The sequence below is a fragment of the Hypanus sabinus genome, chromosome 6 (genome assembly GCF_030144855.1).
Source record: "Hypanus sabinus isolate sHypSab1 chromosome 6, sHypSab1.hap1, whole genome shotgun sequence".
NCBI classification, from domain to species: Eukaryota; Metazoa; Chordata; class Chondrichthyes; order Myliobatiformes; family Dasyatidae; genus Hypanus; species Hypanus sabinus.
This window is the reverse complement of record NC_082711.1, coordinates 94,455,995-94,482,979: the sequence shown is the minus strand read 5'-3', so window position 1 is coordinate 94,482,979 and position 26,985 is coordinate 94,455,995. Positions and strand designations below refer to the sequence as shown.

The 26,985-nt window shown below is 40.1% G+C and overlaps 1 long non-coding RNA gene across 1 annotated transcript in view; it reads right to left on the bottom strand.

The window, feature by feature from the left end:
• LOC132395703 (uncharacterized) overlaps positions 1–26,985 on the bottom strand; it is an 85,109-nt gene that overhangs the window by 8,605 nt on the left and 49,519 nt on the right. The window contains exon 3 of the long non-coding RNA XR_009512718.1: positions 2,968–3,049. This is a non-coding gene — a long non-coding RNA (uncharacterized LOC132395703). The remainder of the gene's footprint in view (positions 1–2,967; positions 3,050–26,985) is intronic.

The following is a 26,985-nucleotide window of genomic DNA, read 5'->3' as shown; positions in this document are numbered from 1 at the left end:
ACACAGAAGGAAACCATTCAACTCACCAGTTCGACATTGGCTCTCAATGCAATTCTACCAATGGAATTTACCACCTATGTTTCATATTAATTCTCCTCAACTCTCCAAACTATACTATGAGTAACTTACTGTGGCCAATTAATCTACCAACCCACCCCTCTTTGAGATGTAGAAGGAATCCAGAATTTCTGGGAGAAGCTCACACATTCACAGGGAAAGCATGCAAACTCCTCACAGACAGCACCAGATATCAGCATTTAACCCAAGAGGCTGACCAATGCATTAGTTTGAAATTGGTCCTACATTACTCCAGCCCCATTTTCAAAATTATCCATGCTCAGATTAACCCCACTGCACTCTAAACATCCTGTAAATTAATTTCAAACTTTCTGAATTTGTAGTCAAATTGGAGCTAGGAATAAAACCCACAGCACATTATATACCAGAATCTATCAACGTACTTCAAAATTTTAAGCTTGTGTACGGTGGTTCAGAAATTTTATGGCCAATCATGTCATCAATCAGATTTACTGCCATTGAGATATCATTTCCAAGTTAATATTTATGAAGCATCCTTTTTTCAGAACTTGGAGAAGAAGTAAAATACAATTAATTTTAAAAAGGCAATGAACAAGGTCAAAGTAAGGAAAAACAATAAAAGAGAATCATATGGGAGATATATTATGTATGGAAGGTAATGAATGGGAAATAACAGATGGTGGAATAGTTTGTGATATGAACAAAAGAGAGCAGGAAGAAACTTCAGGTTATAAAAGGACAAAGAACCACAGAGGGTATGAGCAACTGAGGGTATATCATTTGAAATACTCCCACAGAAAACAGGCCAGATAGGTAGAGATAATTCCAATCAGGACATGATGTATGGGTCTAGAAATTTATTGACGATTGTAGATACAAATTAATCATTTGCAGTTTGGCAGGTCAGTAACTGTTTGGTCATGAGCTTTTACAATTCAAGAGTCCCACAGGATTTGATGCAGACAGTATTGGTTTAGCACGTGCAAAGGAAAGCGGTCATGTCTATAGCCTGCTGTTAGTGGGTTTGGGTGGAAGGAGATTTTGGGTGAGACTCAGTTGTCAGCAGTCAGTGAAGGTTAGGAATCTAATTGTGATCAGAGGTAGTATAGTGTCTGATGAGGAGAAAGTCAATGAGCTGGAGGTTGAATGTCAACTTAGGTGGAATTCAGCAAGTCATATGGAGATGTGTTAGCAGAGGTGGTGGAAGTGGGTTGGGACAGGGCAGTATCTCAATGCACTGGGGTCCAAAGGAGGGAAAATAGTAACACAATTAAAATTAGTTTTCTATTTTTTGGGAGGAAAAATGGGATAGAAAATGGAACAGCTGTTATGATTTGAAGGAAACCTCCTAGAGTTGTGTTACCCACCGTGGGTGAGACCAACTCAAGAACACTCCTTTAAAATGCACTGTTGAAGAACAATCAGGAAACACAACTGGACTATGAGATCCAAGCAGCTGGCATGCTTCAGAACCACAAGGACTTCGCTCTCAGGCATCTTCTAAAATAATATTGCATACGTATTTTTGTGCATAATGTACTATTGGCACAAACACAATTCACAACAAGGTGTGACGCTGGTCAAACCTTCATAGTGATGCAAAATCATCATAATCATGTTCTACTCCAGGACAAATAAATAATCTATTTTTTGTATGTGCAGTGATGAGAGGAGCAACGTCCATAATCAAATTCCTATTCAAAAATGGGATACGTTCAGGGATTACCAGACATCTATCCTGCATTCTGAGCCAAAAGAGTTTCATATTATCAGCTTAGCTTCATCAAGGATCATTTAATGAGCATCACACTTAAAGGAAGGCATGACTTGTATAATTGCCTCAAAGCCTCTTTTGTATCAACTGCGGGATTTAATGTGGCACCCTCCAATCACGAGCAAAGGAAATCACCGGGAATGGTTGTATCTGCTTCAGCTGGCTATGATAGTATATGACATAATGATTTGTTCATTAAACTTTAGGTCTCAATAGTATTTGGTGAGAACAAAATGATATCCAAAAGAAACGAGGTACTAGGTCTGAACTAAACAAACATCACCATTGAGTTAGCCCTGCCGCTAATGAATGAGCATTCCAATTCATGACAACAACCAGAGTCCACCTTCACAATACCATCCCTTCCTTGTTCGTGAATCTTTTCTAGCCAGTCCTATAGAAAGGCAATGCCAATTGTTGAAGGAGTCTTGCAGGGCTCAGAGTGAAGGTGTGCTTTAGGCTGACACAGAAAATTTTGCTATATAGGCCCTTTCAATACAGCTCAAGAAAAGCTTTAGAAACACAGTGAGGCACTGCAATACACTATCACAAAGAAGTATTTATTGTAAATAAATCTATACTGTGTAAATCATGTGATATAAAATATCATGCTTTGGTATGTATCTGTTCTTTGATAGTTAAGTTTAAATGAGTGCCAGAAGTCATTTGTAAAAGAACATATTGTTTCTCCTATGTTGAATAAAGATTTACCCCTTAGGAAGACATTATTGAGGGAATGGCACGGTTTACAGGCTCTGGTGAAAAGTTTGCTTTTAGGCATCAACCTTGATGCAGTTATCCTTTCTTACTTGAGTCAGAATATCACATCTTATGAAGGAGGAAGCAACTACCAAAGTTTTGTAAAAATATTTCTCAGGGACAGGGGTGTCTAATAAAGATCATCAAACTTGGTCTTCCTTGGAGAAAAGGCTAGAACCAATGATCTAACTAATAAATTAGTCAGCTTAGGAGGCAGCACCAATGTCATGACTCATATCCTCTTTGTGAAGCCTTCCCATCCCTTTGTGCAACTCATGTAACTTTTATTTCATTTGCCAGCACATGTAGATGACAGCATACAGGACAAAGGTTCTTTTTCTTGTAATGGAATCCTTTTAGGATTTAGAGGCTTGATATCAGTGCCAAATACGTACCAAGGTCGTGTTTCTACAATACCATATGTCAGTGACGTCTTGTCATTGGAAGCCAATAGGGCATGTCCCAACTGAGTTCAACCTAGAATGAAAATGTCAAAAAATGTCAGCAGAATGATAAATACCAACAATTCTTAATTTTAATTGTATAATTGACAGTTAATCAGAATCATAATTAAATTTGTTATCACGCTGACTGATATGTCATGAAATTTTTTTGTTTTGCGACAGCAGAACAGTGTAAAGATATAAAAATACTATAAATTATAAAGTAAATGAATAGTGAAAAACAAAAGGAATAAGAAAGTAATCATGCTGTATTCAATCTCTTCCATGTCAAATATTTTCACTAGGGCTGGTTCAAGGAATTTCAGGTTGGAAGTCCCGGGGTTCAGATCTGAGGACTCCATTTCGGAATGTTGTTGCTTGCATGATTTGTGTGTGTTTTTTTTCTCTAGCATATTGGGTGTTGGTTTTTTATTTTTATTTTTTTCCCTTTAATTAGGTTCCTGTGGGTTTCTTGCTTTGTGGCTATCTGTGAGCAAACAAATCTCAAGGTTGTATAATTTATACATTCTTTGATGATAAATGCACTTTGAATCTTTGAATCTCCTAGGACTCTACCGGAAAAGCTGGAATGTATTTACATGCATTACATTTATTTCTACCAAAACCTTTTCATCAGCAGACTCCACTACTTTTCGGTTACAGGGGCTTGCTTGCACCTTTTCAACTCTTACTGATTCAGAAACATCACAGCTAAGCCACAGGCAGCAGGGCCATGGAAAATTATAGCATATTATATACAATAATTGTGGTATTGCTTATGGCACATGGGAATGTTAGATGGCAATGAAACTCATTGTTTCATTAAATACTGCTTCCTTGAAAGTCCCACGCCACCAAGTTCAGGAACAGCTACTGTTCCACATCTATCAGGTTCTTGAAACTAAATGCACACCCCTAACTCTACCTCATCTATGAACTACCTTTGAATGCTATGATGGTTGTGTCTTGGCTTTTTTTTCCCATTGCTTTGTATTGCTTTATGTATAATTTATATTGTGTGTTGTCTCTACCCATACGCCTTTGTTACTGCCACAAGCAAGTTTTCGTTGTACCTGTACCGCACCATACTTCAACAGATGACAAGAAGCTTCACTTGAAAAAGTACCTCCTGCTTGCAAGTCTTCCCTTTTGTCTCAGTCTGAACATCCCTGCAATTTCCTCTTCCTCCTGCATAATTTCTGTTTCCATTCCATGATTACATGCATAATGAATCCCTGGGGTGAAAGGGGGGGAAAAATCTCTGTGTAGACCTGCTGAAAAGCAACTTAGCTTCCTGAAATTTAGCTGCACAGCTGAGAAGAGATGTCTATAGATCCTATGAAGTAATTATTAACACAGAATCAGCCTGTTCAACAGAGCCGAACTACATATGTGTTTATACTTTAAATGAGCCTCCTCTTACACGAAATACCTTTTCCAATTCCTACTTCTAAAGCACACCTCCCTTCCTTAATCGTTCATTTATGACATTTATATTCATCCATTTGCTTATTTATCAGTTAGAAAGCTATTCTGGTAATTACCTTGACAAAATAATTATTAACTGAGGCAGCCCACTTGGTTAGAGGATGCCCATTATTCTCTACCCAACAAATTCCCCAGAGTATCCCCAAAATAACCACATTTTTGCTGGAGTATGGTAGCAAATAAATTGTGTTGATAGGGGCACATGATCACTGAAATCAAGTTAAATAATGCTAAGAAGCATTCAACATGGACATATACTGTCCAGATTCATGAATCAGATCTAATACCTTAAGCAATTTATTCATATTCAAAGTCTATGAATGCAATAGCTTCCTGATTTTCTCCGCCATCTGCAAAGCTGTCTAGCTTTTTGGTAGGCATGACATAGCCAGAATAGCAGGACTAGTTTTGGCTTCATTGTTCTGTCAGATGAATACAAGGCACAGCTTTGGGATGGTTAGTGCAGTAGGTGGTGAAATACTTCCGGATAGGATCCAATTACACCAGAATAAAACCTGTAATTTGCAATGTACTAACTACACTTCTTATACAACAATCCTAAATGTAAAATCTTCATGATTTACCAGACCCCTCAAAAATGTAGGATTTTGATATCTCTACTATGTAGATTTTTACAACATAGTTCAATGTTGAATTGACCATATTAATATCTGTTCTGTTGCAATTAGAGAGTAAACGCATTATTGCTAGTATTCCAGGATTTCAAGAGATTTTATACCCTGAATGGATACGCTGCATCTATTCTATAATTCATTCTTCTTCACAGTTTATCATTTACTAAATTTACTAAATTTCATATACTCTTCAGTTTTATTCAAATTGCCACAGTTTAGCTACTACTGTTGTATTTGAACTATACAACTGTACCTGCTCATCGTCTCCCTCTGGTGCTCCGCCCCACTATTCTTTCTTCCATAGTTTTCTGTCCTCTCCTAGTAGATTCCCTCTTCTCCAGCCCTGTATCAACTTCCCAGCTCTTTACTTCACCCTTCCCTCTCCCAGTTTCACCTATCACCTTGTGTTTCTCCCTCCCTTCCCCCATCTTTAACTCTACTCATTTTTCTTTCTCCAGTCCTGCTGAAGGGTTTTGGCCCAAAAAGTTGACTGTACTTTCTTCCACAGATGCTGACTGGCCTGCTGAATTCCTCTAGCATTTTGTGTGTGTTACGACTGTAGCTGTTGACGATGAAAAGTAGCCAAAATTCTATAATATCAGGGAAAAGATTAGGTAATATCCACGTGATGTTGTAAGTGTTCTTTTCTTGCTTCTGCCATCAGGTAGAAGGTACAAGTGCCTCAGGACTCACACCACCAGGTTCAAGAACAGCTACTACCCATTAACCATAAAGTTCTTGAACAAAAGGGGATAACTACAATCATTCTACTTTTGGTGTTCCCACAACCAATGGTCTCACTTTAAGGACTCTTTATCTTGTTATTTTTCATGCTTGGAATTTATTGCTATTTATTTATGTTTGCATTTGCACAGTTTGTTGTTCACCGATCTCGTTTACAGTTATTGTTCTATAAAGCTGTTAAGTTTGCCCGCAGAATCTCAGGGTTGTATGTGGTGATGTTATGTACTCTGATAATAAATTTTACTTTGAAATTTGATCTGCTAGTTGAGTGGTGTCACAGAAATTACTTTGCACTCGACGTCAATAAGACGAAGGAATTGATTGTGGACTTCAGTAAGGTTAAGTCAAGGGAAAACACACCAGTTTTCAATAAGGCATCAGCAGTGGAAAGTGTTAGCAGTTACAAGTTCCTGGGTGTCAACATCTCTGAAAATCTAGGCTTTCCGGGCCCAACATACTGATGCAATGCAACACACACAAAATGTTGGAGGAACTCAGCAGGTCAGGCAGTGTCTATGGAAATGAATAAACTGTCAACATTTTGGGCTGAGCGGAGACCCTGAAGTCCTAAAGAAGGTTCTCAGCCAGAAACGTCAATTGTTTATTCGTTCTATAGATACTACCTGACTTGCTGAGTTCCTTCTGCATTTTGTATGTGTTGCTTTGGATTTCCATCCCCTGCATAATTTCTTGTGTTATATGGATCAATTACAAAGAAGGCACAACTGGTGCTACATTTCATTACGAGTTTGAAGAGGCTTGCAATCCCACCAAAGACTCACAAATTTCTACAGATGTACCATGGAGAGCATTCCAACTGGATACATCATAGCCTGGTATGGAGGAGCTACAGCACAGGGCAGAAAAAAACATAGGAAGTTGCAAGATCTACCAGCTCTATCATGGTACTAGCCTTCCCAGCTAGGACATCTTCAAAGACCAATGCCTCAGAAAGGCAATATTCATCTTTAGGAATCTCCATCATCCAAGGTGTGTCCTCTTCTCATTGCTACGATTAAAGAGCAGATGCAGGAGCATGAAAACACACCCTCAATGTTTATTTCCCTTTGCCAGCAGATTTCTGAATAGACAATGAACCTACTATGTATACTACCTCACCACTTTTTTTCTTCTTTTTGCTCTCTTTTTGTAGTACTGATTTAATTATATATATGAAATTTCTTATTGTAATTTATAGTTTATTTATTATGTATTGCAGTATACTGCTGCCACAAAACAAATTTCATGACATTTGTCAGTGATATTAAACTTGATTCTCTAGTACTGTAAGTGGTGGCTGTGGAAATAGTTGACATATTGGTTGTCATCTTCCCAATGTTTCCTGCAGATTGGAGGATGCCAACTGTTAAATAAAAGGACATGGAGATAGATAACAGGAAACTGTTTGGCCTCATATTGTGCTAAATCTATTACAGTGGATAATAAGTAACACAAAGAATATTAATGATATTAGACAGACAACATGGATTTATGAGGGAATCTGTTTGCATGTGCATATCAATTCTAATGTTCAACCAACATTTTGCAAACCTCAACTAAATCAGGTAGAAGAAAACCCAGATAATCAGAGCAGATTTATATGCTGGTGAAAGCTACAGCAGGTGAATATATATATTTACAATCCTGATAGTGCCAAAAACTGATAAGTGATTAGAAAACAACTGTGAACCCAGTAGTGTCCATGGCAAGCTCTTCATGCCCGGTTGGCTGCAGTTTTGTCCTGCTTCTCCCTGGCTCACACTGTCTATTCCTGCATCAGCCTGGCAGCTGTCTTCTGGGAATTCAGCACCAGCACATCAGCAAAGTGAAGTGCAGATTAGGAGACAACTTTGATGAGGCCCTGTCACTGGGCTCACTGTCTGGGAAAGCTGTAGTATTGATTTATTTATTGAGATTCAGCACAGAACAGGCCCTTCCAGCCCTTTGAGTGATGTCACCCAGCAACCTCCGATTTAACTCTAGCCTAATCACAGGACAGTTTACAAAGACCAATTAACCTACCAACCGGTGTGTCTTTGAACTGGGGTACCTGAAGGAAACCTACACAGTCATGGGGAGAACCTACAAACTTATAACAGTCAGTAGCAGGTATTATTAGATGTTTGGTGACATAAAGAGGAGTGCCACTATTGAATCAATCTTTCATAATTATATAGACCTATTTCTTAACAAAATCTGTTTTTAAAAACCATTACTATGTTTGAATCATATTTAACAATGTAAAGATTTAAAAAGCTAAAAGCTAAATTAACACTGAATTACACTGCCAGGTTCTCTCCATGTACCATACAACTACTAAAAGCTGATTTACACTTCTGTGTATGGGCTACACCATAGGCCTGATTTATACTTCTGCATAGGCATACGCTGTAGCAAGCATGAGTTGGTGTGCGCCAAAACGCTAGTTGGCGGTGGGGTTTCTATGCCACTGTGTTCAGTTTCTTCGTGAGAGACACGGACGAGGAAATGCATTTCAAACACTTTCTCATGACGGCAGGTAGGTTTGACTATTTGGTTCATCTAATTCGCATCGGTGTACAGACATGGCGGAGAAGAAGCAATTGGAAATGCGTAGGAGGAAATGCGATCCTATCAAGCGGACCAGTCACAGTTGTTGTGCTCTGCGTCAATGCGACACGCGAGTTACTTTTTTGGGGAGGTGCACGTCACCCTATGGCGTCGGGTATGGTGTAGATACGGCGTAGAGTATGCGGTACCTAAGGTGTAGAAGTGACGCAGAAGTATAAATCAACCTTATGTGTCCTCAAATTATTTGTAATAAGCAACTTATTGTATTCCGTGGGAATGCTGCAGTACTCAGCACAGTAATTGCTTTGGTTAGTTGGTTCTTCAATTGGATGAATCTACAATACGTACTGTACTTAGTTTTATGAAATTAGCTGGAGACTAACACAAAGCTCAACAACTTGTACTCAAAGTTAATCAGCAGCTTTTCTTCTCCTAACCACTATTTACTGACACAGCAAAAAACAATGGGAAAGGAAGCCCATTACTGACATACTCCACCAAAATAATCCCTTGTTAATTACATCACGGGTTCCAAAGCAATGAGCAGTGATACATAAAAGTCTATTGCCTGTACTATAAAAACAAGGGGGAACACTCAGTACTCCTTATGTGGGCATTTTCACCTTTCCTGCTACCGTACATCATCGTCAGACGTGTTCCAGACCTGACTCCATACAATGTGACCTCGGCTGCTATTGTTTGCTAATGAAGGTTGATGACAAGCACACAGAAATAGATTTTTTAAAAGCTATCAAACAATATATCAAATCTATAGAGATAAGTAGGGAAGAACTCTACACGTACTATAGTAACCACAGAACAGATTACTTAAGTTCATTTTCACTCTAAATTTGAATTCATTTCAGATCATCCTCAGCTTGCTAAGCTGCTTCTTTTCAGAAACCAAAGTCCACCACTTTCAGATATTTTACCTGTACCATTGGATTCAGGTCCACAATCCAGTCAAAAATCAATTTTTTTTTACAAATATCTGGCTATAAAATCAAGATAAAAGCACATCTTTTTTTAAAGTTAGGTAATTCATAGATATATTCCATTGCAGACATTCTTGTGTCCACAAACATCAGGCATTTGTTTTGTTCAGTTCACAAGTTCATCAGGATTTTAGCTCTTTTTGTACTTTACTGATACTCACTTCACAGAGATGCATTAAAGAAATGTGTCCATGTGTCACTCCGAACTGAAAAGTATAGAACATACACTCGTACTTCACTTAGCATGTAGGATATATTCTTGTGAATAAGAACATTAATGGAATCTGCACTGAAAGCAGTCATTGTGGGATTTTGAATACAAAATATAGATGATAGAGCTGCTGTGCTGGGAACCTGGTACAAACTTATTGCCCCTACAAACCCCCATCCCCATGTTTCCTGTTTTGCATTGCTTTAGCAAGAACATGGGTGCCAGGAGCTTGGCACAATCTGCACCCTGAGTGTGGGGAATTTGCCTGCGAGTTAGAGGCAATTGCTTGTGGCTGAGATGTGGAGCCCCAGGCTGCAGCTTGGCCACGTTGAAGAGTGTGGAAGAGAGACTGCAGATGCTGGAATCTGGAGCAAAAATCAATCTATTGGGGAATCCAGTGGGTGAGGTGACACCTGTGGAGGCAAAGGAAGAGTTTGACAAGGTCTCAGCCCAAAATTGTCAACCATTCCTTTGCCTTCACAGATAGAGCTTGACCAATTGAGATTATCCAGTGGTTTGTTTATTGCAAAGAGATTGCGGGGATTTGCTGGGAACTGGCTAATCCTCAGTCTTGAAAGTAGATTATCAGGCCTTCATGCAAACTCAAGTGATGCACCCTCTTTGCTCCAGAAGATGGTACGCAGCATTTTCCTTAAATCACTACACCTTATCCATTTATTTGTATTCCCAACAAGCATCGGGGAACCACAACTCTCTGTTTTTATCTTGCTATTATCACGTTAAGCTGCAAGCTTTTTGAATATCCAGGCCATCCTTTCTTCATCTGTCATCAAGGTGTTTGAGTTCAGCAGTGACTTGCTTGTTGATTGTTTGTCCTGTCCACAAATGTCTTACCTACACACTTCTGATAACTAATTACATGAACCAGATTAGTAGCTTTGAAGTATATCAGTTTGCTTAAACTGTCTATTTTCTCCATTTCACTGTGGAACTGGGGGTGTATCTTGTGATTCAGAAGGGAAAGAAGACCTGTCCGTTTGCCCTTGCCTTCGGTCACACGGCACATTGTGCTCAAACATAATAAGGCTGGGCCCAAATGCTTTGACCCAGTTCCTGTTTAAAGTTAACTATTCCTGGGTGTAGTTTGCCACCACTGTCAACATCTTTTTCTTTACTTCACCTTGAGCAAAGATCCTGTTCACCTCTCCCGTTGTTCTTGTCTCACCTCCTGAGTATGTGCACATTGAAGCATTGCTTCTGGTTGGTGTGACTTAGCTACAACTGAATCATTTAGCGTCTTTTCCAATCGCAGAGTGCATTATCTAAAAGCATTACAGCACACCAACCTTTTACCCTAATAACAGTTTTAAATTCACTGCAGCCTTTGCCTCTGTCATATCAGAATCAGGTTTATTATCACCGGCAGGTGATATTAAATTTGTTAACTTAGCAGCAGTAGTTCAATGCAAAACATAATATAGAAGATAAAAAATAAAATAAAAATAATAATAAATAAATCAATTACAGTATATGTATATTGAATAAATTTTAAAAAGTGCAAAAAACAGAAATACTGTATAATAAAAAAGTGAGGTAGTGACAAAGGGATCAATGTCCATTTAGGAATCGGATGGCAGAGGGAAGAAGCTGTTCCTGAATCACTGAGTGTGTGCCTTCAGGCTTCTTTACCTCCCACATGATGGTAACAGTGAGAAAAGGACATGTCCTGGGTGCTGGAGGTCCTTAATAATGGACGCTGCCTTTCTGAGACACCGCTCCCTGAAGATGTTTTGGGTACTTTGTAAGCTAGTACCCAAGATGGAGCTGACTAGATTAACAACCTTCTGCAGCTTCTTTTGGTCCTGTGCAGTAGCCCCTCCATACCAGACAGTGATGCAGCCTGTCAGAATGCTCTCCATGGTACAACTATAGAAGATTTTGAGTGTATTTGTTGACATACCAAATCTCTTCAAACTCCTAATGAAGTATGGCCACTGTCTTGCCTTCTTTATAACTGCATCGATATGTTGGGACCAGGTTAGCTCCTCAGAGATATTGACACCCAGGTGCTTCAAGCTGTTCACTCTTTCCATTTCTGATCCCTCTATGAGGATTGGTATGTGTTCCTTCACCTTACTCTTCCTGAAGTCCACAATCAGCTCTTTCATCTTACAGATGTTGAGTTCCAGGTTGTTGCTGCAGTACCACTCCACTAGTTGGCATATCTCACTCCTGTACACCCTCTCATCATCACCTGAGTTTCTAGCAACAATGGTTGTATCATCAGCAAATTTATAGATGGTATTTGAGTTATGCCTAGCCATGCAGTCATGGGTATATAGAGAGTAGAGCAGTGGGCTAAGGGCACATCCCTGAGGTGCACCAGTGTTCATCATCAGCAAGGAGGATATGTTATCTCCAATCTACACAGACTGTGGTCTTCCAGTTAGGAAGTCAAGGATCCAATTGCAGAGGGAGGTACAGAGGCCCAAGTTCTGCAACTTCTCAATCAGGATTGTGGGAATTATAGTATTAAATGCTGAGCTATAGTCGATGAACAGCATCCTGACATCGGTGCTTGTGTTGTCCAGGTAGTCTAAATCCATGTGAAGAGCCATTGAGATTGCATCTGTCGTTAACCTATTGTGGTGTTAGGCAAATTGCAAAGGGTCCAGATCCTTGCTGAGGCAGGAGTTCAGTCTAGTCATGACCAACCTCTCAAAGCATTTCATCACTATAGACCTGAATGTTACCAGGCACTATTCATTAAGGCAGCTCACATTATTCTTCTCAGGCACTGGTATAATTGTTGCCTTTTTGAAGCAAGTGGGAACTTCCACCAGTAGCAGTGAGAGGCTGAAAATGTCCTTGAATACTCCCGCTAGATGGTTGACACAGGTTTTCAGAGCCTTACCAGTTACTCCATCGGGACCCTCTGCCTTGCCAGATTTCACTTTTGTTAAAGATAGTCTAACATTGGCCTCTGACACAGAGATCACAGGGTCATCAGGTGCAGCAGGGATCTTCACAGCTGTAGTTGTGTTCTGTCTTTCAAAGCGTACATAGAAGGCATTGAGTTCATCTGGTAGTGAAGCATTGCTGCCATTCATGCTATTGGGTTTTACTTTGTCAGAAGTAATGACTTGTAAACCCTGCCAGAATTGTTGTGCATCCAATGTCACCTCCTACCTCATTTGAAATTGTCTCTTTGCCCTTGAAAAAGCCATCTGCAAATCTGTGTTACAGGTAACATATAGTAAGCATTCTGGCATCTCTTTATTTGCATTTATTGTTATTAAAGTATCCTTTTGTTTTTTGTTTCTTGATATTATTCCCCTGCTTGTAGGGCATACAGTACACAGACAATAGCTTCTAGTATTTACAACTTCTAGCCTGATTTTACAAACGTATGCAAAATATCCTATTTTACTTTGCTTTCGGCAACAGGGTGATTTGAATGGACAATCAAAGCATCAGTACTACTCCCCCATCACTTTCTTGGCAAAAGGCTTCAATGTAAATCTGTGTTTTGTAGAACAACAAAATGGTGCTGAGCCGTCATCTCCATCAAGGTCATGGCTCAGACTGAATGTTTTTTTAAAGTTTTATTTTGGGGACATATAAGGGAATTAGGGGCCAGGTTAGGGTTTGGGGGACAGGGATGTGGAGGAGTCAGAGGTCAGGCTGGAGCCTAGGCCACCACTCCACACTCAAAGGCCAGTGATGTGGAGGTGTGATAAAGGACATCTGCAGTCTAGGCCTCCATTCAGCACTTGAAGGCCAGTGATGTGGATGTGAGATGAAGGACATCCGTACGTGCTGGGGCTGGCAAGTGCTGTGGACCAGTGAGGACTACGGCTGGTGACGCACCAGGTCAGCGAGTCCCCAACAGTTTGACAAGACCCATGATCAAAATTGCATGCCAGCTAGAGGCATGATGGCCAATGACCTCCTATGTACATAATTTAGCAAATCTGAAGTTTGAGGCTTGGAGTTCAAAGCCCTGATATCGTTTAGTCCTGGGATCAATACTGAAAGACAAAGTCCGAAGATTGATTGGAAGTCTGGAAGTCGAAGCCCTGGGTCCAGAAGTCTGAGTCCACTGGAGAAGTCCATTATCTGTGAGTCCACAAGTCCACTGGGGGCCCAAGGGCCTATACTGGGGCTGGGAGACTGTGTACATGAGAGTGTGTTAGGGATGAAGAAAAGACTCTTGTTCGGCTGTTGTTTTGTTGCTTGTTGTGTTCTGTGTTGTTTTGCCAAGCATTGTGGGAAAGCTATATTGATGCTGGGGTGGTGGGGGGGGGGGGTGTCGACACCTGCAGGCCCCTGGATTGTATTGGTTGTTAACAAAAATAACACATTTCATTATATGCTTCAATCTACATGTGATAAATAATTAAATTAATCTGAGTCTTTTTCTAATCCTTGGTTGGAAAATTATAGTTATAATCTCTTGCTGTGTTTTAATTCATCGCTTAATGACTGATTGCGTCCTTTGATGTCTAATTAGATCAGTAGCTTTGAAATATATCAGAAAATACTTGATTAAAGTGTGAGTGTAATTTTCAAACACTTCCTCAAGTGGGCCATCAACTGTGTTATGTAGTGCAAACAAGCTGGCTGATAGTACCTTCGTTCCTTAGCCCCATTGATGTTGTAGTTATAATGAGAGATTGGTTTATTATCACTGAAATCCATGACATCAAGAAATGATGTTATAGAGATGTATATTTATGAGAGGCATCAATCAATAGGTAGAGTTTCACCCCACCCCCACCCCATCCCCGGGCAATGGTGTATAGATTTACAGGGCACACTTTTAAGGTGAGAAGGGACAAATTTCAAGGAAATCAGAGGGTCAAATTTTCCCATACAGAAGCTGATGGATCTCTAGAAAAACTGGTAGAGGCAGGTATAATTATAAAATTGAAAATTAATTTTGACAGGTTCTTAGACTGGAAAGGCACAGAGCTATATCGGCTGAATGCATGCAAGTATCGAGCTTGAGATATGTTAAAAGGACAGATTTATGTGCTATAAAATGCAGTGATTCTATTTAGCTAATGGTAAAGATGGATATGACTCTAATACTCTACGTGGGCTTGATCCTTGTTTTGCCACACTTGCTTTAAATCACACACTCTGAATTCTTATTCCAAACAAAACAAAAACCCCACATTTTCCTAAAGACTTTCTAGACCAGTGTTTTAGGTTCTTTCATAAAGTGCTATGAAACTTCAAAGAAGGAGGCCTAACTCTCAACTGAACTGAAATATGTTGCAGTAATTTACCACATGACAGTGTTTCCAAAGGTCGTGGTAACCCCAGCCATCAGAAGTCATCAGTGAAGTTTTGCAGGGCGGTGTCCTAATTGGAATCATCTTCAGGTTTGTCAATAATGACTAACTTAACACAACAAGGTCAGAAATGGATATGTTTGCTCATGATTGCGCTGTGCTCGATAACTCAGCAAATGAGCCTGTGTTTAGCTTCCTGCAACAAAACCTAGATTACATTCAGATGTGGACTGATAATTACTTGTGACATTTCTGTTCAGAAATGACAGCCTATGACCATCTCCAACAAGGGACTCTCTAACCACTGACCATATAACCATATAACCATATAACAATCACAGCATGGAAACAGGCCATCTCAGCCATCCTAGTCCGTGCCAAACTCTTAATCTCACCTAGTCCCACCTACCCGCACTCAGCCCATAACCCTCCACTCCTTTCCTGTCCATATACCTATCCAATTTTACCTTAAATGATACAACTGAACTGGCCTCTACTACTTCTACAGGATGCTCATTCCACACGGCTATCACTCTCTGAGTAAAGAAATACCCCCTCATGTTTCCCTTAAACTTCTGCCCCTTAACTCTCAAATCATGTCATCTCGTTTGAATCTTCCCTACTCTCAATGGAAACTGCCTATTCACGTCAACTGTATCTATCCCTCTCTAAATTTTGAATACCTCGATCAAATCTCCCCTCAACCTTCTACGCTCCAATAAATAGAGACCTAACTTGTTCAACCTTTCTCTGTAACTTAAGTGCTGAAACCCAGGTAACATCCTAGTAAATCGTCTCTGCACTCTCTCTAATTTATTGATATCTTTCCTATAATTCGGTGACCAGAACTGTACACAATATTCCAAATTTGGCCTTACCAATGCCTTGTACAATTTTAATTGTCAAGACCCTTGACAATTCTGTCTGAATGACTGAATAAACCCACCATCAACATCTTGGAGTCACTTACTTACTTACTGCCCATTATGCCGCTGGTAGTTAGGGCAACAGTAAAGTCCTCCACCACTGGTGGTGTTCAAGGCTTCCTTCATCATGTCAGTAGTTTCCTTACTGTCAGTCATGCAAGTCCCCAATGAAAACTGAGGAATATCATCCACTCTCATGTAGAAGGAATCTTCATTGGTGCTTCCATAACAACTTTGTTTTACCAGTCAGAGTTGTTAGCCATGAGCTGAACCCCTGAATCTGTAGGCCCAGTGGACCACTGTTAGTTTGATCTCTACCCTTTGACCTGTTTGGCATGGGTGACCCTACCAAGAGACGAAGCATAAAGCCAACATACAGTAGCACTCTGGATCATTGAGGCACACAAGCCTCCAAACCCTACAACTAGGTTGTGGTCCTCTTAGAGTCTTGGATGTCACTAATGACTAAAAACTCAACTGAAGCAGCCATATTAATACAGCAGCCAATGTCAGTAAGCATTCACTTCACCACAGTGATTGTACCATGCCTTCAAAAATACAGTCAGCCCTCCTTATCCGCTGGGGATTGGTTCCATGACCCCCTGCGGATACCAAAAAATGCAGATGCTCAAGTCCTTTATTTAACCTGTCTCAGCGCGGTGGTCTTTAGGACTCAGTGGAACCCCGGACTTTATTTAACATGTTCAGTGCGGGACATTAGGACCCGGCGGTGCAGCTGTGAATCTGTGGTGTTTCTGTTCATGAAAATAATCACGATCATGATTGAAAATAAGGTGGAAGTAATAAAGTGATCAGAAAGAGGTGAAATTCCATCAGTCATTGGAAAAGCGTTAGGCTACAGACGGTCAACGATCGGAACAATTTAAATGGAGCATGTGAAAGGCCCTGCCCTGATGAAAATTACAATTGTTACTAAGCAACACAGTGGTTTAATTATTGAAATAGATATGTTTTTAAGTGTTTTATAGGCATAGAAAGGTAAAATATGTACTATATACTAAGAAAAACGTTTGATTAACTGACGCTAAATAATACCGGATGTACCTGTTCCGATTTCAAATCCGGCTTAAAGACGGACTCAGGAATGGAACTCATTCATAACCCGGGGACTGCCTGTACTTTTAAGTCATTTCTAGATTACTTATAATACCTAACAAAATGTGAATAGTTGTTATACTGTATTGTTTAGGAAATAATGACAAGAAAAATAGTCTACATGCTCAAACGATGAGTGCTGGACAGAAAACTTCCGGGTTTTCCTGATCCACGGTTGGTTGAATCTGCGCATGCGGAATCCACAGATAAGAAGGGCCGACTGTACCATCTATAAAATGCTGTAATTACTCATTTAGAAAAATCAAGCACCACCTGCAGTTTCTACTATCAATAAGGACAAGGGTTTCAAACTACTGCCTGCATTTTCCTTTCCAAGTTACGTAATATCTTGATTTTAAATAATATTGATATTCCTGCATCATTGCTGCGCCTAAATTTTGGAATTCCACCCGTCCACCCCCTCCATCAGCACTTCTAAAGTACATTCATCAAAAAGACTGTGGCTATTCAGAAAAATGGCTCACCACCACCTTGTCAATGACAGATCAGAAAGACAAGTCCAAAAACATGCAGATTTTGAAAAATGAACAATAGATAAAAGAAAAAATCATTGAAGTTATTATAGCACTTTACAAATTACGCACAGAGCCAAGAATTAATGTAGATCTACTTTAGGATTCAGTTATAGCAATAGGCATTCAATAAATATGCACATTTCATTGTATGTTACTAACAACCCCTCCCACCCCCCAGTGTTATGGTGACTGTGGAAACCCAAAGGTTTCCTCACTTTGAACACCCGAAATAATAGATCAAACAGATCATATCAAATACACACAATTTGTCTCCTTTATCTTATTAAGCATCTATGTTGATGGATAGAAAACTCTCCTTCCAGTTTAAATCTACTATTTAACAAAATCCTTCATATAATTATTTCCTTTATGTCATAAACCATCAAACAATGACAAAATTAAATCTATGGAAATCAGAGAGGGTTCATATCTGATCTTTTGTGCTAAGCATTCTGAGCTCAATCAAGGTGATGTTATAGACTGTACAGCTGACATCATAGCCCCAGGGTAGGAAGTATATATTACAAATCTATCAGCAATCCTGCCACTTATCAATGCCGATTGATTACTGCTGAAAAGTGTTAGGTACACATACTGGAGATGTTTAAGCTGTGACACAGTCTACTGGACCTCTTCAGGTTAACTTCATGGAAGTCTGAATGGATTTTGAACAGATTAATGGAACAATGCAGCACTGAGGAGACTTATACCAAATTGAAATGTTCAGATCAAGAGAATAAAAATGGGAAGGGAAGGATCTGTCAAATTTTTGAACATTTCTATGATCTGACTGTATGCACTATAGTGCAATATATGAGTGGCTATAAATAATTTGCTGCCAGCTTTTTGTAATCAAGATTATATGATGCTGGGTCAACCTATCTGACTTCTTCGTGCTTCAGGTGATTCTTAATGTAATTAGTTTGCAATGTGTGCAAGACGGCTGACAAATATGAAATGCAAACTCAAATAATGTACATAATCTGGAATCTGATCTTAAAATATATTATTGTTGTTTTTAAACTTTCAATATAGTAGCTCAGAATTCAGGAAAACATGTGAGCATCTGGATAAGGCATTTTCATTATTTCAACAATCATGGTATGTATCTTAATAATACTAGTGCATTTTATACTTTTACAATATGTCTGTCTGCAGTCTCTGATCTTCTCTGAGCAATCTTCAAAGATAAAGCTGAATAAATTATCATATAATCCCTATATCTCCACTTCCTGATATTTAACTTGACAATCAATTTTTTTTTTGACAATTCAGTCAAATATAGTCCAAGTACATCCTCTTAGCACATTGTAGCAATTCTCCATAATCAGTGCTAGCTATTTTGGAAAAAAAAACACTGATGATTTATCTTTGCTTTTCAAATGGTAAGTACCCTCTTTATTCTGAGTGCAATGATTTATCAAGTTCAGCATGAATTTGAGAGTAAGGTTCACCGATTGCTCTCTTTCAGGAAATCTAAATGGAAGGTAATCCTGGCAAGTGTGAGGTGTTGCATTGTGGGAAGTCAGATATGGGTAGAATAGTTACAGCAAATGCTAGGGCATAAAGCAATGTTGAAGAAGAGCATCACTTTAGACTTAAGACCATAGTTTCCTTAAAGTGGCAATTCAATTAGATAGGGTGGAGAAGTAGGCTTACAGTGTGTTTTTCTTCCTAAACCGGGCAATAGAATTTATAATGTGTTGCAAATTTGCAAAACACTAGCTAGAACACACAGAACAAAATTGGTAAATTGGCTTACTGTTGTCACATATAGTATAGTACATTGGAAAACGTGTCTGATATACCATCCATACAGGTTATTACAACATCTCAATGAAGTAAAGTTCAAAGTAAATGTATTATCAAATTATGTATTTGTCACCAAATACTACCCTGAGATCTGTTTCCATGTAGAAATTCACAGTAGAACAAAGAAATACAATGGAATCAATACATCACCAGCACCACCCTACCCACCATCAAGGACATATATACAGAAAGATATCAGAAAAAGGCCAGCAGTATCATTAAGAATCACACCCACCCTGCTCACGGAGGAGGCTATGTCGCATCTACGCCAGGATCACAAGACTCAAAAACAGTTACTTCCCCAAGCAGTAAGGCTAATCAACACCTCTACTCACCAGCCTACCACTCCACCCGCCCCACCCTCACTACCACTACTTTATCATTTTATGTCAGGATTACCTTATGTACTGACACTCCTATGTCTAGTGTCACTTAAGGACATACAATCAATTTACACAAAATGCTGGTGGAACACAGCAGGCCAGGCAGCATCTATAGGGAGAAGTACAGTCAACATTTTAGGTCGAGGCCCTTCGTCAGGACTAATGGGAAAAAGAAATAGTAAGAGATTTGAAAGTGGGAGGGGGAGGGGGAGACCCAAAATGATAGGAGAATACAGGAGGGGAAGGAATGAAGCTAAGAGCTGTGAAGTTGATCAGCAAAAGGGATACAAGGCTAGAGAAGGGTGAGGATCATAGGATGGAAGGCCTTGGAAGAAAGAAGTGGGGAGGGGAGAACCAGAGGAAGATGGAGAACAGGCAAGGAGTTATTGTGACAGAAAAAAAATAAAAAATAAAAATTAGGGATGGAGTAAGAACAGGAGGACCCCTATCCCTAATTTTTAATTAAAATTTTTTGTTCTCTCACAATCACTCCTTGCCTGTTCTCCATCTTCCTCTGGTGGTCTCCCCCTTTCTTTCTTCCAAGGCCTTCCATCCTATGATACTCCCCCTTCTCCAGCCTTGTATCCCTTTTGCCAATCAACTTCCTAGCTCTGAGCTTCATTCCTCCCCCCCCGCCCCCGTCTTCTCCTACCATTTTGGGTCTCCCCCTCCCCCTCCCACTTTCAAATCTCTTACTATCTCTTTTTTCAGTTAGCCCTGATGAAGGGTCTCAACCCAAAACATCGACTGTACTTCTTCCTATAGATGCTGCCTGGCCTGCTGCGTTCCACCAGCATTTTGTGTGTGTTGCTTGAATTTCTAGCACCAGCAGATTTTCTCCTGTTTACAATCAATTTATGTATTTTAGCTATCTTGTGTATTTATATATAGTGTGTTTTATTTTCTTTATCTTAATGTGTATTTTTTCTGCCGCATTAGAACATTTGTTCTCTTTCACACTGGAAATGAAGTTAAACAATCTTGAATCTTGAATTTTGAAAACCTACACCCAACGCAAGAGTGACAAGCAACCGGTGTGCAAAAGAAGATAAACTGTGCAAACTCAATAAAGGACAGACAGATAGATAAATACTGTGAACAACAGTTGTAGAGTTCTTTGAAAGTTGTGTTCAGCGATCAGTTCAGTGTTAAGCTGAGTTGAGCTGCTTCGGAAACTAAAAGGTCTGAAGGTAGATAAGTCTCCTGGACCAGATAGACTGAACTCCAGGGTTCTGAACAAAGTAACTGAAGAGATTGTAGAAGTATTAATAATGATATTTCAAGAATCACCAGATTCTGCAAAGGTTCCAGAGGACTAGAAAATTGCAACTATCACTCCATTCTTCAAGAAGGGAGGGAGGCAGAAGAAAGGAAATTATAGACCAGTTAGCCTGACCTGAGTGGTTGGGAAGATGTTAGAATCAATCGCTAAGGATGAGGTTTCAGGTTACTTGGAGCACATGGTAAAATAGTCCAAAGTCAGCATAGTTTGATTAAGGGAAAATCTTGCCTGACAAATCTGTTGGAACTCTTTGAGCAAATAACAAGCAGGACAGACAAAAGAAAATTGGTGAGTGTTGTGTAATTGGATTTTCAGAAGGCCTTTAACAAGGTGCTGCACATGAGGCTGCTTAACAAGAAAAGAGGCCATGGTACTTCAAGAAATATACTAGCATAGATAGAGCACTGATTGGTAGGAGGCAAAGAGCGGGAATAAAGGGAGTAATTTCTGAATGGCTGCTGGTGACTAGTGGCTTCTTTTTAAGTAATATGTCAATGATTTAGATGACAGAATTGATGGCTTTGTGGCCAAGATTGTGGAGGATATGAAGATACATGAAGGGGCAGGTAGTGTTCAGGAAGCAGGGAGGCCACAGAAGGACTTAGACAGATTAGGAGAATGGGCAAAGAAATGGCAGTTGTATACTGTATCTAAAAGGATCTAATTGCATAACAAGGTTTTAAGGCCAATATCTTGGGGCTTATTGATTAGTTTTGAGCGGATGATGATGTTCAATGTTGAGTTGTAGTCAATGAAAAACATCTTGATGCATGCATCCTCACTATCTAGATGTTCCAGAGCTGTGAAGAGCCAACGAAATAACATCTGCTGTTGACCTGTTATGACGGTCTTTACTTGGAAGGATCCAAATAAATCCTCAGGCAGGAGTTGAAATGCTTCATGACTAACCTCTCAAAGCACTTCATCACAGAGGATATAAGTGGTACTCGACAATAGTCCTTGAGACAGATTACCAAGTTTTTCTTGGCAGCCCATTTGATTGAAGCCAGCTTGGAGCAAGTGGGTACCTCATACTGCCAAACTGAGAGGTTGAAGATGTTAATAAACACTTCAGTCTGTTAAGTAGTACAAGTCTTCAGTACTGAGCCAGGTACACCATCTGACCCAAGTGCTATCTGTTGGTTCAAACTCCATGTTGGCCTCAGAGACTGAAATCACAGGGTTGTTGGGAGTTTGTGAAGATGCCACCATGTTATGCCAGTCAAAGTGAGCATAAATGGAATTGAGCTCACCTGGGAGTGAAACCTTGTTGTCACCTAATGTAGGTTGATTGGTTTTACTTTGGAGAAGGGATAGCATTCAAGCCCCACCACAGCTGTCAAGCATCCTTCTGTGTTTCAAGTTTGAGTCCCGAAGAAGGGTCTCGGCCCAAAACATCGAATGTTAATTATTCTCCATAGATACTGCCTGACCTACTGAGTTCCTCCAGCATTTTGTGTGTGTTGCGTTGGATTTCCAGCATCTGCAGACTTTCTCATGTTTTTGGTCTGGAATTGACACCGGAACCTCTGGTTATTTTCTTGGTCGCCAGACCAAAAGCCACTGTCTAGCCCTCAGCAGATTGCAGATCTCTTAGTTCATCCAGGGCCTCTGGTTGGAAAGACTGAATGATGTTGTGGGTACACACTCACCCACAAATGCCTTCATAGAGTTCATGACAACTATGGCGTATTTGTTCAGGTCCTCCAATGAGCCTCTGATGTACAAAGTATTATAAAGTAAAACAAGAACAGAGTGCGGAATAACATGTTAGGGTACAGAGAGAGTGCAGTACAGGTAGACAGTAAGGTCAGAATGAGGTAAATTGTGAGGCTAAGGGTACATCTTATCGAACAGGGGAGCTATTTCTTGTTTACAGCAGCAGTATAGAAAATGTCCTTGAACCTGCTGGTATGTACTTCCAGGCTTTTCTATCTTCTGCCTGATGGGAGTAGGGAAAAGAGAGAATGTCTGGAGTAGGTGGGTGGTATTTACAATAATTGTGATTAAGAGAAATCAAGACAAATATTTAAATAAGCAAGGCATGGAAGGATATGACTTTCTGCAGTAAAATGGGATTAATGTAGATGGGGTACTCTATCACTAAATGTCCCTGCTCTTACAGTTTGAGCAACATCTGAGGGAGGAAAGGAACTGTTAATGTTTCCTGATTAACCCCTGCTTCATGACTAGTATTGTTTCCAATGTGGACGTGTGATGGCATTATGGGCAACAGAACTTGAAGTCACCTTATTGGGAAGGAAAAAGAAGCTAGCTAGAGTGTATTGTGACTATTTTTCATTTTCATCACTTCAGCACAAAACTGCTAGAGCAAAATGTAAAATGCACCTCCTGCAGAGAACACCCAACTTAGATTTCCACTGCAGTTATGTTCGTCAGAATTAAGCTGGATAATTACTGCTTTAGAGAATGATTCATTTGAAGGCATCAAAATAGTCTCGCTTCAAATTAATTTTCTAAAATTAGTCATTGAATAATATACAAATGTGAAGAAAATAACTGATTATTTTTGTTTTTCTTAGCCTGTTTGCTACAAACAGCACTTATTTGCATTTTCTCTGAGGTAATTTAACCCAAATAAAGCATACCATTCTGAGTTTTCACCGGGTTATATTTGCTGCCGTTTATAATCTTTTTTTGTTTGGGAAGTCTGTCTACTGTTATTGAACATTTGAGCATGTGGGACAGCATGAAGAAAAATATTTTTCATACTTGGTTATAAGAAAAAAAGAATGATAGAATCCTAATTTACTGATCCTAGAAATGTACCCAGCTGTTCATGTTAAACACTTTTTATTCTCCACTTCCAAAATCTGATACATGAAAACATAGAACAGAATTTGGAAGAGAAGCACTAGTACAATTGTCTCAAACATTAGAAAGTCTGAAGGTGTTGGAAATTCAAGGAAACACACATAAAATGCTGGAGGAACTCTGCAGGTCAGGCAGCATCTATGGAAAAGAGTAAACAGTCGTTGCTTTAGGCCAAGATAAAGGGGGATGATGCCAGAATAAAAAGGTGGGGGAGGTGATAGGTGAAGCCGGGTGGGTAGGAAATGTAAAGGTCTGAGTGAAGGAGGAATCTGATAGGAGAGGAGATTGCACCATAGGAGAAAGGGAAGGAGGAAGGGACACAGGGGGCAAGTAATAGGCAGATGAGAAGAAGTAAAAGGTCAGAGCGGGGAACAGAGGCAGTGGGGGGATGGAAAATGGTTTACTGGAAGGAGGAGATATGTACACACTGAGGGACGCACTTAGACTCCACAAGGGCCCGGTGGGGGAGGACCACAGTCTAGGATTCTTCAGCTGTGGGAGTTGAGGGGTAGGGGGGTTGGGGGTATACCCCCTGATTGTAAATATGAAAGAACAAAGTGCCATGTGGGTGGCAAAACATTTGAACTTTGAAAATGTAAAGACAGTAATGGTACCAACTGTAAAGAATTGAAAGTCGATGAATGGTTATTGTATATAATTTTATTTTTGAATAAAGTATATTTTGTTTAATAAAAAAAAATCAGAATGGGAACCATCTGTCAGTTTACAGTTTTAGTCTAGGGGTTGGTTTTCTAAGGCAATTTTCCTTTCCTCTCTCCTTTTCATCATCATTTGTTTCTTAAGAGTATATTTTCATGCTGTTACCACTATATCAATTTTAGTATTACTGTGTTTTACATCTATACCTCTTTCCATAGAGTATCAGGGCTTTGAAATTCTCATGGGCTACACTTGCATGTTATGTCAGGAGCAGCAATGGGTATTTGCATAATTGTTCCCTGTGGGTTTTTGATATTGACAGAATAACACATATGATCATTCTGCAGTACCACGTTTTGAAATTTGTATCTTATATAATCATTCATTTCATTTCAAACACTTCTCAAACTTTTATCTACATTTTGAACACCATTTTCATTTGCTTTTTCTTACTTTGTATGCATTTTATCCCTTCTCTAGAGGTGGTTTTTGACATTAAAAGAGTGAGATGAATGAAAGCTATGGAAAAACACATCAAAGTCCCAGTGAGAGTCGACAGGTTTCAGGATGGAAAATAAACTGGAGAGAAAACACAAACTAAATTTTCTACTGAAATAGCCAATATGTGCTACATGCATAGCAGTGAGAATCAGTGGTTTATTGGATGGAGCCCCACCACAAAAGAGCAGAAATTTGAGGACTAGTTTTGCATAAAAGCATGGAATTCCCAAATATGCTGACACTATGTAGGTGGATACCAGCAATTTAACATGGAACTGCCAGAATTTCCTTGCAGGTTCCAGCTCAGTGATTCCCAATGTCATGCAATGATACTGTTATACCCATTTACTCTCTTTTTGCACCATCATCCCTTTTGTCTTTCAGTTTCACCTGCATTCCTTCTCATTTCCTTCCTTTTTGTTCTTTCTTCACCCTTTCTCCTTGATATTTCTCACAGCTTTTTAACTAGTTGCAGATCGGCAGGTCACAGACAAGTTAACTTCATTTCATTCTCTACAAAGTTGCCTGGTCTGCCAACATTTTGTGTATTCATTTCTCTCCTAAGACAATATGGTTTTACTTCCAATTAGCAGATCTTTTTTCTCTGTCTGTCTCAATTTTAATTTCTTTTACTCCACTCTTTGATTCACTGGTACGTCAAACTGATTCTTCTTCCAAGACGATAAACCAGCAGTCAAATTTATGCTCTTTGTAAGGATTGTACAATCCAATATTCAGCTGCCAATTAGGCCTGTAAGAGTACCCAGGGCAACTTGCTTCCAGCCTTTCACTGTATCCTATCCTGCAGAGACACACCTTCTGCAAACAGCATGAATGAATCAGGATCTCTGCAAGGGGGATTAATAAGCAAGCATCCATCCTAACATTCCTCTCCACAAAGTCTTGAAATACCAACATGTAGCACAACCACACCAGCTGTTATTCAATATGCATAGCCCATTTCCCCAAAAGGTGTATTGTACATGCTTCAATTCCAGTTAATAATTAAGCACAATATAGGTACTTCTATAATTAATACATGTGGCCCCAGGATACTAGTGCTCAGAGTGAATATGCATCTTCTGTTCACTATCCACCATTTATGTTTAATGATGCCACTTCAAAGAAACATTAAGAATGTAGAGGTCGCAAGGTGGGGGGGGGAAGGGGGGTTAAAAATGTAAGTTACTGCTACTGTGGGGATTCTGAGTTCACAGTTCTACATGACAATGTCATTGAAAGTAGGAGTACAACACATCTGCTGTTGACCATTTCCATTCATATGGAGTCTTTTCAACATTGTTTAATGTCATTTCCAGTAAAGTGTAAAGAGGATTGAAATAATCGTTATGTAGCGGTGTGCTACACGCAGCGCTAAAATTACGACACGGAGTCGGTAACTGCAGTCGAAGGAAAAACTTTATTCGAAATCTTCAGCCTCACTTTTAAGCCTCCCTCAACCTGCCCCCCGTGGCGCAGAGGCTTCAAAGCTCTGTGCTCGCAAACCCCCGTAGGCTATCTAATTGTGAGCCGGTTCGGATGTGCCAGGAAATGGGTCGCCACATAACCCCCCCCCCCCAGAACCGGCGATACACCCCCCAATGTCCACAGTCTGGGCCAGAACCTGCTTGGGAGGTCGGCCTCTGCGCCGAGGTGCCGGAAACTCGGCCGGTTGCGCCAGGTCCACATGGGCCGGTTTGAGGCGGTCCACTGTGAAAACCTCCTCTTCCCCCCCAACGTCCAGCACGAACGTGGACCCGTTGTTCCGGAGCACCATAAACGGCCCCTCGTATGGCCGCTGCAGCGGTGGCCAATGCCCGCCCCTTCGTAAAAACACAAACTTACAGTTCTGCAGGTCTTTGGGTACGCAGGTTGGGTTCCGCCTGTGCTGTGAAGTGGGTATGGGGGCCAGGTTACCGAGCTTCTCGCGTAGTCTGCCCAGGACTGCTGAGGGTTCTTCCTCTTGCCCCCTTGGGGCTGGTAGGAACTCCCCGGGGACGACCAGGGGCGCGCCGTATACCAACTCGGCCGACGA